This window comes from Microtus ochrogaster, chromosome 4 (assembly GCF_000317375.1).
Source record: "Microtus ochrogaster isolate Prairie Vole_2 chromosome 4, MicOch1.0, whole genome shotgun sequence".
NCBI lineage: Eukaryota > Metazoa > Chordata > Mammalia > Rodentia > Cricetidae > Microtus > Microtus ochrogaster.
Genome location: NC_022011.1, coordinates 22,368,034 through 22,380,946, shown reverse-complemented (window position 1 = coordinate 22,380,946; position 12,913 = coordinate 22,368,034).

The window sequence follows — 12,913 nt, the reverse complement described above, 5'->3', positions numbered from 1 at the left end:
TGGGATGATTTTCCATCTGCATTTTTGGGCCTCTGAGCCTTAACAAGGGATTTCATAATGAGGCATATGCTTGGAACTGTAAGTCTTTTTCAGTCATGCCAAGCTCAAGTGTGTCCACCCCCGTCCTAGTTTGGGTTTTGTTGCTGTGATAAACACTGTGTCCAGAAGCAAATAGGGGAGCAAAGGTTGCATTTCATTTTTTTCTTAGCTTCTAGGCCATCATTGGGGGAAGCCAAGGCAGGAGTTTGGAGCAGAAATCGTGGAGGAATACTCCTTCCTGGCTTGTTTCCTCTGGCTTGCTCAGCTATATATTTTTATACAGCCCAGCCCAGTGGGTAGGGATGGCATTCCCAACGGTGAGCTGGACCCTCCTAAATAAATGAGCAACCGAGAAATGCCTCACAAACATGGCCACAGAACAACCTGAGGGGGGCACGTCTTTAGTTGAGGCTTCCTCTTCCCAAGAGGATCAAAATGATAATCAAGATTTAACATCACAATCTGAATACCTGGAAAAGGCCGAAGACAAACACCGAAACAGGGCTCCACTTAAGACTGTCCTGTGCATGACGAACCAGGGGAGAGCGGGCTCAAATGCATGCAAATTGAAGTGCTGACTTCTTCTTTTGCTGTTAAGCATGAAAGTGTGTGTGTGGTGGTGGTGGTGGTAGTTCTTATTTAGCGTGGTTATGCCTGTGAATTTGGAATCCACAAAATAGGGACACCTTTTTAGCGGTGTCAAGTGGTAGAAACATTTTGGGAAGGGAATTGGGCAAATGAAACCAAAGCCTCAAAAAGGCAGGATTTTTTAACACAGCACTGAGCAAGCTATTTATTCTGAGGAGACAATTAAAGGTGTGCCCACTCATTCTAGCTCCAAGCATCTTCTTTGTGATATTAATTAAAATACACCAAACCACAGACTAGGAATAAGAGGTTTGGTTTTTGTGTATGTCCATACATTTTGAAACCACAGGACCTTTGAAAACATTATCAGTGGAAGAATGTCATCTTTCCTACAATAAGTCACTCATGCCGATATTCATACTACTTATTTGCAGCTATTTTTTTGGAGTCCTGTTTTATTTTCTTCATGCTTTTTTGTTTTTTCATTTTTCAACAATTTAAATATTATTGTCAAATGTTCACGTTTTAAGGAAGAAAAACAATCCCTGCAAAGTTCTTCTGTTTCTAGCTATGTTGATGAAAGAAGCAGGTGGTATTTAGAAATTATACTTATTTGTATATGTGTAGGTATATACATGACATGGTGTATGTCAGAAGGTCAGAGGGCAGCTTGTAGAAATTGAACTTAAGCCATCAGTCTTGGTAATGAGAGCCTTTCCCTGCTGGGCCATCTTCCTGGCCCCAAAGTGGTTTTCAGTAAAGAAGCAAACAGTTGCAGTATGTGCATTGTTTTTATAGGTGCTGTTTCCCAAATGACACTGTCGTGTCCTCTGTAGTATATAACACTTCATATCAACACAGCCTCTGTTTGTAAGAGGCAGAGCAAATAAAAGCTTATGTACTTCTAGACAGTGCGTTTGACCCAGCTCAATGGTTTTCAAAGGTTGTATGATTCTGACTACACCAGATGACACACAGGTCCCCAGGGAGCTTCAGGAGGATCTGCCTATCCCTGCTTTCATTGACCAGACTTTTGTCCTCAAATTGACTTTCAGAAGACCACAGCCTGTTTTTCCAGGAGGCAGAGGCGTGAGAGTTTACTCTACCTGATTTAAAGTACCAACAACCATTAGCTCATGGCCTGAGATTATTTCTGCCTTGCCCCTTTTCCTTGATTAATGCCATTATAAAAATATAATAATAATAATAATAATAATAATAATAATAATAATAATAATAGTGTCTTAGCAATAGGATACAAGGTGGAGAAAAAGCCAAATTCTCTTGGATGCTGGGGAGAGGAGCTTAACCTAGACAGGTCAGGATCCAAGGTGAACTTATGTCTCTATTCTAGGGGGCTTGCCCTACCTAGGGGAAATGAATGAACAAATGAATAAATAAAAAATGACTCTCCTTTCTCCTTTAGGATAGAAAGATCAAAGAGTTAAAAAGTTATAAGAGCTAAAGAGGCAGGGACTAGAAGACTTTGCAAAGGAGAAATTATTATTGTGATTTACTTTATAGTTTGTAGTGATAAGTCATGATCTACAAGATTTAGATGAAAGGTTCTACCTTGCCATGGAAATTGATGCCAAACTGAAGAAAAGGGAGTGTGGTGGTTAGCTTTGTTAGTTTGAAACATGCTAGAATCACCTGGAACGGAATTCTCATTGAGGAATTGTCTACATTGGGTTGGCCTTTGGCCATGTCTATGGAAGGTTGTATTATTTAAGCAAATTGATGTGGGAAGATCCAGCCCACTGCGGGCACCATCATTCCCTAGGCAGGAGGTCCTGAACTGTCTAAGGATGGAGAAATCAAGCTGAGTAAAATCAAACAAGTGAGCATGCTTGCATTTCTCCCTGCTCTTGACTTTGTGTTGATGTGCTATGACCAGCAGTTTGAGTCTCTGCCTTGACTTCCCACAGTAATGGGCTGAAAATTGAAACTGCAAGCTGAAACAAACCCCCTTCTCCTTCATGTTGCTTTTAGTCAGGATGGTGTTATCACAGCAGTGGAAATAAAACTAGAGTAGGGAACCCTTAGCCCTGAGCAAGGCATGAGTTCCAAGATGCATTTTGACCAAAGTATAAATGAAGCCATTTGGCACATGTCGAACCATCTCACCTTGACCCTGTGTAAAGTGATGTTAAGCTGACGATTATACTGCTCTTCTCATCTGTGACAATCTTAATGTTATTTTTGATATGTGGCTTATTAATGTACCCCCAGAAAACAAAACTATACAAAAGGTATATTAGATGAGTGGTCGCCCTTTTCTGCCTCTCCCACCCTCTTCCTCCCACTCACCCTTCAGGAATAACCAACTTTATTGCTCTGTGTCTTTCCTTTGTGTTTCTTTCTGAAAAGATTAGCATGTGTATAGACACGTTTTCTTTATTCTCCTCTCCTACCCTAAGAGGTAGTGTTCTGTGCCTACCTCTCCTGGGCTTCGCTTTTCCATACAACAATATCTGCTAGAAAGTGTTCCGCAATCACCGCGCAGAGATTCTTTTCATTTCTTTGGTGGCTGCCTAGTAACACAGATGTGCACGTGCCCCAGTTTATTCTGACTTAGTCATTAGCTCTTGACAACGAATGCAATTATCGTATTAAGGTAGAATAAATCACACCAGTGGGCTGGGGATTTATGATCATTGGCTTGGATATTTCCATCGTGGTGGAAAATGTTCCCAGAGAAGGAAGGGTTCTTAGGTTGATCTACTGGGGGGCTGGAGAATAGACACAATCAGCTCAGATGGGGTATTGAGAACGTGTCCCAAACTGAGAGAGACTCACAGATCCCATGAATGACGGGTGACCTTGCTTAGTTCTTTCTGTTCGTAGGACTGACAGATGTCAGAAGAAAATGGCTGTGGAAGCTGTTAATAAAGTTGAGACCCATGCTCCACAAATCTTAACCTATCTAAGCATCAGGAGAATTCCTCCTTCAAGGGTTTATCCAAAACCAGAAGGATCCTGAATAATGAGTCCGAGCTTTGGGGGTCTCTGAGACTTTCAGCAGTAAGAGGGGGGCAGACTGTTGAATTTCATGTCATTCTGATGGTCTGGGGAATTAACACAGATTTCATTTTTTTTTGGTAAAATGTATGTGTGGGTGTGTGTGCACACGTGTGCATACGTGTGCATACGTACCACATGAGTACAGGTGCCTATTGAGGCTAGCGTCAGATCCCCTGGAGCTGGAGTTACAGAAGAATGTAAGCCATCTGACATGGGTCCTGAACTCATGTCTTGCCCAAGAGCAGCAAGCCGCTGACTGCTGAGCCATCACTCTGCCACACCCCCTTTTTTGTTTTGCACACTCATCCCTCAGTATCTGTGTAGAACTGATTCTAAACTTTTCCTGAACTCCTGAAATTCCCAGATGGTCAACCTCCTTGTTTAAAATGGTTTAGCATTTGTATATGACCTGGACACAGCTTCCTATAAGCTCCCAATCATCTCTAAATGACATCTATTACCTAATGCAGTAAAAATGCTATACAAGCAAATAGACCGTACCATACTGTTTAGGGAACGGCAACAACAGAACAATCTGCGTGCATTAAGGGTGGATGTTATTATTTCCAAGAACCTTTTGGCTCTGTAGTTGGTTGAATTCACAGATGCAGCCCCTGTGGATGGTGCGGTGGGTGGATTGTATTTTTCATTGTCTGTGGTATGTGGAAGGCTGTTGGTAGATTGGATGTTATGCAGAGAAGTGAAAGTGACATTTTTTTGTCCCCTTTGTTAGAGTTGCATTCATCTGTCCTTCTTGTATGCTATTGCATTTAGTTCTACAGAACTCCCATCAGGAAGATTTCATCCCAATTAGATGAGTGTACAATCCAGAGAGACTGACTCCCTTGCCTAAGACCACAAGGCAGTTCCATGACAAAACTGAGATATATACCTGGCTCCCAAATACCTCCTCTATATTTTCTGAAGGGTGGCACTTCTCAGAAAAAATGAGATCTACAATAAGTTCAAGGTCACAGAAATCACTTTCCTTGAGAGAGTTGAAACACCCACCTTTGGTATTTGGTTTTGAGTCTTCTATTCAAATTCAGGAAGTACAGCGTTCAAAGTATAATCTGCGGTTGAGTCTGCAAATGCCCAGGAATGTCTTTGAACAAGCGGACGAAGCCATCACGGGTATTTGTCTGGCATGTGCTCTAGTTTTCTTTTGGCTGCTGTGAAGAAAACATTCAAAGCAAGCAATCTGGGGGAGGAAAGGGTCTATTTGGCTTGCAGCTTCAGGTCATAGTCCATCACTGAGGGAAGTCGGAGCAAGAACTCAAACAGGAATCAGAAGCAGAAATCATTGAGGAACATTGCTTGCTGGCTTGGTCATGGCTAATTATCTTTCTTATAGAGCCCAGGACCACCTGCTTAGTAAAAGTGCAATCCAGAGGAGGCTGTGCCCTTCTGTATCAATAATTAAGACAATCCTCCGCAGATGTGCCCATAGATCAACAAGGTAAAAACAGGTACTCAACTGAGACTCTTTTTCCAGGCAATTCTAGGCTGTGTCAAGTTGACAGCAAATGCTAGTTAGGACAGCAAGTTTTATGATTCACACAACTCAATTTTATCTCTTGGTTAGGAGGGGAAAATTTATTTCAAATACATAGAAAAGAAATGAAAAAAAATCAAGAATATCAGTAAAGTGAATTAATTAGATTGGTGACGAAAGGGACTTTTGCATTTTATTACTGATTCAGCTAACAACTTAAAAACAAACACCACCACACACACACACAAAAAGATACAAAAAAGAAAAAAGAAAACCATAACCCTCTGGCAGTGTTTGGAAAGAAGCCAAGGCATGAGGAAGAAGTCTAGAGCCCTAGCCCCATTTTATATCTTGGTTTGTTTCTAAAGTGTTACCCCATTCCTCCTTCCTCTTGACTGTGTAGAGCTTTTGTGGTGATTCAAATAGAAATGACCCCCCCCCCAAAGGCTCATATATTTGAATGCTTAGTCGTTAGGGAGTGGCACTATTTGATAGGGATCCTGAGCTGTGGCCTTGTTGGGGTAGGTATGACTTTCTTGGAGGAAGAGGATCCTGGTTTGGGAGTTTCAGATGCTCAAGCCAGGTCCAGTGTCTCTTCTGCTTCCCGTGACTCTAAACATAGAACTCTCAACTACCTCCCCAGTAGCTTGTCTGCCTGCACACTGCCATGCTCCCTGCCATGATGCTAATGGGCTAAAACCGAAATTGTAAGTCAGCCCCAATTAAATGTTTTCCTTTATAAGAGTTCTGAGGAGTGGATGGGGGTGGGATAGAAAGGGGAGGGAAGTGGAGGATGGGAGAAGGGGAGGGATGGGGAACTGGGGCTAGTATGTAAAATGAAAAATAAATAAATAAAAAAAGAGTTGCCACGGCAACTCATGGTATCTCTTCACAGCAATAGAAGACTTCATTATAGCTTGTTTCTTCCTTGGGTAAAAAACATGAAGTAAGTCAACAGTAGAAGTCGCATGTGATGAAGAGTAAATGGAGAGCCTGCAGGAGAGTTTCTCCTCCCATGTTTCAAGTAACCTTCCAGCAGGCACAGTCTGATGCTCTGGTTTAGACATCATTGGTCCTCCGAGCTTGGTCCTCAGGATGGTGTAACAAGAAGAGGTGTGGAACCATTAAGAGGCTGTGTAAAGTAGAACCTCTTTAGGGCAGCAGGAGATGTTCCCTCTCATGGCCCAAAAGAAAGAAATATTTCTCATGGGATCATGGTTAGATCTCTGTAAGGGTTCTCATAAACATCTGAGCTAGCCCAACCCAGTCTCTCCTCTCTGGCTTCCTGTCTGAAGATGGGGCTTGTTCCACACTGGCTTTCTTTGTCTGCTGTAAGCTGCAGCAAGGGAAAGATGCTCCTAAGAGCCTGTATCTGCTGTTCAGATTTTCATCTTCAAAAACGAATTTAACTGGCTTGTCTTCTTAAGTAGCAGATATTAATCTCGTAGGAGGCAGAAAATCACAGACTGCAATGGGGACAGATGAAGGCCTGGAGTCTACAGGAGGATAACTTTGCAAATTGCCTAGGCTTATCTGCTACTAAAAAGGCAGACACAGGTTTTAATTTAGTTCCCTCTGATCTTAGACCACTACACTAGAACTGTAAAGTGTCCATTTGACATTTTCCTTTTCTGTTTCCCTCACGAATTGTTAGGAAATGCAAATACAATAAATAGATAGGATTTTGGTAATTGGCAAGTACTCACCAGATGTGAGATTCGCCATGTAGCAGACTTTTCCTGAGGGGGCAGGGCCAAGTCAAAGGAAGAAGGGGGAGGCTGGGTTCTGCAAATACAGAGGCAGGTCCTGTCTTGATGGAGAATATTGACAACGCAATCACGGACATTCTTGCATTTTAAAAAGTTATTCATGAGACTACTATATTTAATCTTAATTTCTGAGGTTGGGAATAGACATTTTGAGTTTTGCATCCAAGATAAGTTTCTATTTCTCTTGGTCCTAAGTCCGCCGCTGATGTCATTTGCCTTGAAATAGGCTTCCCAATGTGTGGGACATATACATTAAACAGTGTCCACAGTGATGTAGGTGGTGCTTTGTCCTGGCATTAGGCAACACTTCATCATCTAGATACTTCTATTTTTCCTCTATGCCTTCTGACTAAGTGAAGGCTAAAGTATCAAGTTGGCAGCTTGCAACTCAGAACCGGGAGAGATGAGGCTTCAGTCCCAGATCTCCAACAGGTGCTTGGGAGCATCTTCTATTTGCTCTCAAGGTAATACTCACTTCTTCTTCCCCCAGGAGGTCAGTTTCCAGGGAAATCATTGGAATGGACCAATAAGTGCACTTACTTGCTAAATTCAGAATTGTCTAAATAATTAGAAATACCAGCAGACAGCTGTAAGGTTAGATGAAGAGAGAGTTCAAGGTGCACTCTGCCAATGCACACCCTGTCCAGTTAGGTTCCCCCTGGCTCCCAAGGAGGGCCATAGCATCCAGAAGGCAGCGCTCTCTCCCCTGTAACAATAGTTCCTGCTTTCTCTAACCTACTCTCTTCACACCTGGGTAAGTATTGTCAAAAACACACTAAACAACCAGTTGACTTTAATTTCAAATAAATCACTAGTCATTTTAATATAACTAGGTTCTACTTAGTATATGGAACAGAATTATATATAATGTTTTTCTGGATTTCCAACTAACTAGACAACTGATATTTCATTCGCTAAATCTGCGAAGACTAGCCTTGTAGATAATTGCACCCACTGTTGCCAGCTCCTTGTTAGGGTCCTTTAGCCTTGCTCACAGCTTTGTTAATGGTTTCTCCATTGAACTCTACTTGACTTCCCCAGTAGAGAACGCTGCCTAGTTTTTGATTAATGGAACTCATACTAGTGGGCAGCAATAACTGCTATGTTTTTATGATACTGCTTCGTTTCTCATTTTGTCTTCTTTTGGTGGCAGGCAACATTGGTTTTCTTTTATAGTGAAATATATTTTCATTTAAGAATAAATGTATTTGTGGAGGTTGGGGGTGTAGCCGAGTTGGTAGAGTGTTTATGTAGCATGCACAAGACGCTGGATTTGATCCCTACTACTGTATAACTGGGGCTTAGTGATACACACCTGTAATCCTAGCACTCTGGAAGTAGAGGCAGGAAAATCATTAACTCAAGGTCATTCTCAGGTATATAGTGAGTTTGAGGCTAGCCTGGAATGCATGAGGCTCTGTCTTAAAATAAGTAAAATGAAATAAAATAGGTAGTTGTGTTTAAAAAAAATAATAGCAGATGTGGCACACACCCGTGGCAAAGTTTACAAATACAAGCAGAGTTCAGCTTACTTTAGATCAAATCCCAGGCCCACCACATAAAATAGTCACAAATGCTAAAAATAAATGAAAAGTATTTAAAAATATGGGTCTTGGGTTTTAGCAGTATCAAATTTACATCAGTACACAAGTACTGTATAAGATAGACTTATACACATACACACACACACACACACACATAGATACTCACACAAATCCCTCTTCACTCTAGAGCACAAAGCAAATGTTAGAACTAAGAGTAGAATGTGAGAATTTTGTCACAGGCCTAGTGTTTCTCATGAGACCACAGGCCTGGTGTCTTGCATATAGAGGAATTGTTGTGCCAGCTCTGGCCCTTCCCTGCCCTGAAGGGACTACTGGTAAGAGTAGTCTGACCCCATGATTGTGATGTCCTACACGCACCATCTTTGAACTGCTGGAAAGAAAAAGAGAAGAGATGCAACTGCAGTCTGAGTTAGAGGGACAGCTATTCAGAAGTAACCAGAAAGCCAGTTGCTATGCCAATGCTTTTTAAACAGAGAAGGGGTACCAAAATGAAAGGGCATGGGAGCATCTACTCGGCATGTCTGGAAGGCCCTTTGACTCCTTCGTGACAAATCGGGTCTGTTCTCTGCTCAGTGTCTCCAAAACTAGAAAGTTTGTGCTGGTGGTAATTATCCACCTGTGTGATGGATAGCTCTAGACAATTTCGAGGGTGAGCAGGACTCAGAAGCATAAGTCTGTTCAATTGTTCAGTTGTCTGAGATCAGAGGACCACTGGTTATTGCAGACAGGTAGCATTGACTTCTCCTGTCTTGTTAAGAGACAGAAATGACAGTGAAGAAGACAACAATGAAGGTATAGACCCTTGAAGGGTTGGCAGCTTGCCATTGGATATTTGGATGATTTGCATTGTAAAGCCTATCATGTCTCTTAATTTCATACTTAGTAGGTCTTCAATAATAAAGTTTTTCAAATTTTAGTGATGAACTCGTTCTTCTTATGAGTCACCAAGAAGGGTCACACCAGAGGCAAAGAGCATACCAGAGTGTTTTGTAGCATAGAAACAATAAAGATATCCTTGAATTTTTCCTAAGCTAATTAATCAGATTTTCAGAGATCAGGAGAAAGGAAATACAAAGTTTGATCAGAAAAGCTCTCGTGTCATGGGTAGGATTTTTGACTGATGGCTGGTATTTATACAACATGGAATACAGAAGGACCCTCCCTCCCACTAGCTCCCCCTACACGCCACTCACTGCCTACCAATACACCTGATGGAGGCTCCTATTTTGCTTCCCCAGCCCGAATTAAAAGAATATCTGGCAACAGATATTACCTGGAAGGGAGGAAGGGCCATGGTGTAGTAGCTTTAGGAAGAAAGCACTGCAGATTTGTTAAGTGTGTAAATTCTACAACTAGTAAGAAGTGCACTGAGTCCTTCCTTTCCTTAGAGAAATTTAGAACCCTATGCATTTTTGTTTCACCATTTGTAGAACAGGAATGACAAAAGCATCTTCCAATCACTTGGTGTTGATGAAGGTTAAAGAAAATATTTAGCATTTTTCATGTGCATGTGCCTACATGAGTTTATGTGCCCCATGTTTATGCAGTACCCACAGAGCCCAGAAGAGGGTGCCAGATTTCCTGCAACTAGAGTTACAGGAGGCTGTGAGCCACCTGATATGGGTGGTGGGAACTGAACATGAATGGTCTGTGGAAGCTGTAAGCTCTCTTAACAACTGAGCCGTCTCTCCAGCACTAAGGGTGAAATATAAAAAGTCTAGAAAGTCATCTAGATGAGAGATTAGCAAGCTTTTTCAGTTAATGGACAGATGGTGAATATTTTTATTGTTGACATCCACAGTGATGTATTTTTATTACAGTAATAATAATATTTTTTTTCATTTTAAACTCTTAATTGAATTTGCGTTTTGATAACTTCACACTTGTCTGAAAGTACATTTATATTCCCGTAATTTTCCCACCCGCTCTGGTCTTTTTCCCAGTCTTGCTAACCCCTTCTCCCTACAAGTCCCTTTCCAATAGTTTATTTTGGTTTGAGACCGATGGGAGTTTAAGTTTTTTTAAGATTTAGCTATATTATCTGCATGTGTGTTTGCCTGCCCATGTGTTTACACTGTATTCATGCCTGGTATCTATAAAGGTCAGAAAATGGGATCAGATTCCCTGGAATTGGAGTTCCACCATGTGGGTGTTGAGAAACAAACAAACTTTGACCACTAAGTCATCTTTCCAGACCAAAACACAGAGGGTTTGACCTGTATCGTCTGTGTTCAGGGGTTTATAAACTATCCATTGGAGCCTGGTGGACCCGTCAGTGGATACACAGCTGAAGATAGTGAATATATATAATTTTGCTTGAAACTTGACAGGCTCTTTTCAAGTTTTAATCTTTTCAGGGAACAGGGTTCTGTAGCAACTCTTGACTTTACAAGGTTGTTGTAATAAGAGCAGCGGAGCTGTGTGCCCAGCACCCTGGCCCCCTGCTAGCTTATGCACGAAATAACAACACACAAACTGTATTCATTTAAACACTGCTTGGCCCATTTCTATCTAGCCTCTTCTAGGCTAATTCTCACATATTAATTTAGCCCATTTCTAATCATCTGTGTGTAGTACCCCAAGGTGCGCTTACCGGGAAGATTGTAGCCTACGTCCATCCTGGGTAGGAGCTTCATCACGAGTGCCTGCCCAGGCACGGGTAGCATGGTGTCTCTGTTCTAGAGAGCAGAGCTGTCGAGTCTGAGCTCACTTCCTCTTCCTCCCAACATTCTGTTCTGTTTACTCCTCCCACCTATGTTTTAACCTATGAGGGCCAAGCAGTTTCTTTATTGCTTAACCAATGAAATCAACAGATTGATATATAATACTCCCACATCACAAGGTTGTGTGCTAATAAAACTTTAATTGTTAATCAGGGTCTGGGCAATAATCTGTGTATCTGTGCTTTAGATCAGTACCAGTAAGTCTTCAGAACTGGAGGCTGTGATTATGATTCCCTACTTCAGAGCACTGTGGTATCAACGGAGTCCTTACTTGAACTGGCAGATTCTCAAAAATGGAGTCTGCTGCCATTCATCTTTATCCCCCTTGGAGAACCGTTTCTGTGGATAAGTCAGTGAGAACTGGGGAGGGTGGATTCATTTCTTTGGACTTTAAATCAGCCAAGAGAATTGTATCTTCCAAGTGCTTTTGGTATTGCTTTTTTGAAATGTTGGCCCCTTGAAGGTTTCATTTTTATTGATCAAACTTTAGGGCGTTTGGGGGATAATCTGAGGAATAAATAATACACAGCATGGTTCATTTCTCATTAACTCAGCCGGATTCAGCAGCAGAGCAAGAGAGTGAAAACTGTATGTGGGAATGGTTTGCTGCAAAATGTGAGTAGATCGAGATAATTTAATTGTGTACTTTTAGTTATCCCGGAGGCCCGAGTAAATCTTCCTCGCCAAGAGAATTTATTTGATGACGTCAGTGTAAGAACAGACAACGTTATTTCTCAGGACAAGCTGAGCAGAGGCAGCAGTTTAGCCGTGCGGTGTGCCCTGCAAACATCCACGGTCTCGAGTTCCAAATGAAAACATTCATTAGTGAGCTTATCTCTCGATGTGCTATTAGCTGGAAGACGAAATTGATGCACTTGTTAGGTTGCCTGTGGAGACGAGAGAAAAGGGTAGAATTCTTCGGCAGGCAGTTTCCCTTCTGTCATCTGCTCGTTGTTTTGCTTTGCTTTCTCTTCACGTCACTCCTAGAGGTCTTCTGAAATTCGTGTGGCCTAGAATTCTCGGAGTTAACTAGCATAGTAGCGCCCCACTTCTGTGGTTTCCTTTGACATGTTTGTACTGACCCTGCAGAGGCTACGCAAGCCGTACTGGTTTCTGGGAGAAGAAACTCAGACAGCCGTGTTGTGAGACATGCAATGGGTGCGAGGGTTCTGAGCTGGATAGTTTTCTTGTCAACTTGACACAAACTAGGGTCACTGGCAAAGAAGAAATCTCAGTTGAGAAAGGGCCTCCATTATACTGGCCTATAGACAAGTCTGTGGGTCTGTGGGGTGTTTTCTTGATTAATGATTGGTGTGAGAGGGTCTCGCCCACTAGAGGTGGTACCACCCCTAAGAAGGTGGTTGTGAGTTGTACCAAAACAAAACAGAAACAAAAACAAACAACAAAAACCAAGCTATATAAACCATGAGGAGCAAGTCAGTATGCAGTAGTCCTCTGTGGTCACTACCTCAATTCCTGCCTCCAGGTTCCTTCCTTGAGATTTTGTCCTGACTCCTTTCAGTGATGGCCTGTGGCCTGGGAGTTGTCAGATGAAATAAACCCTTTCCTTCCTAAGTTGCTTTGGATCCTGGTGTTTATCATAGCAACAGAAGGCAAACAAATGCTGCTGCTTTTGGTGGTAAGCTTTTGTCACAAATGGGACGGACCTAACATCAGTCCCCTCCATCTCTGTGGCCGGCTTTTGTGAGT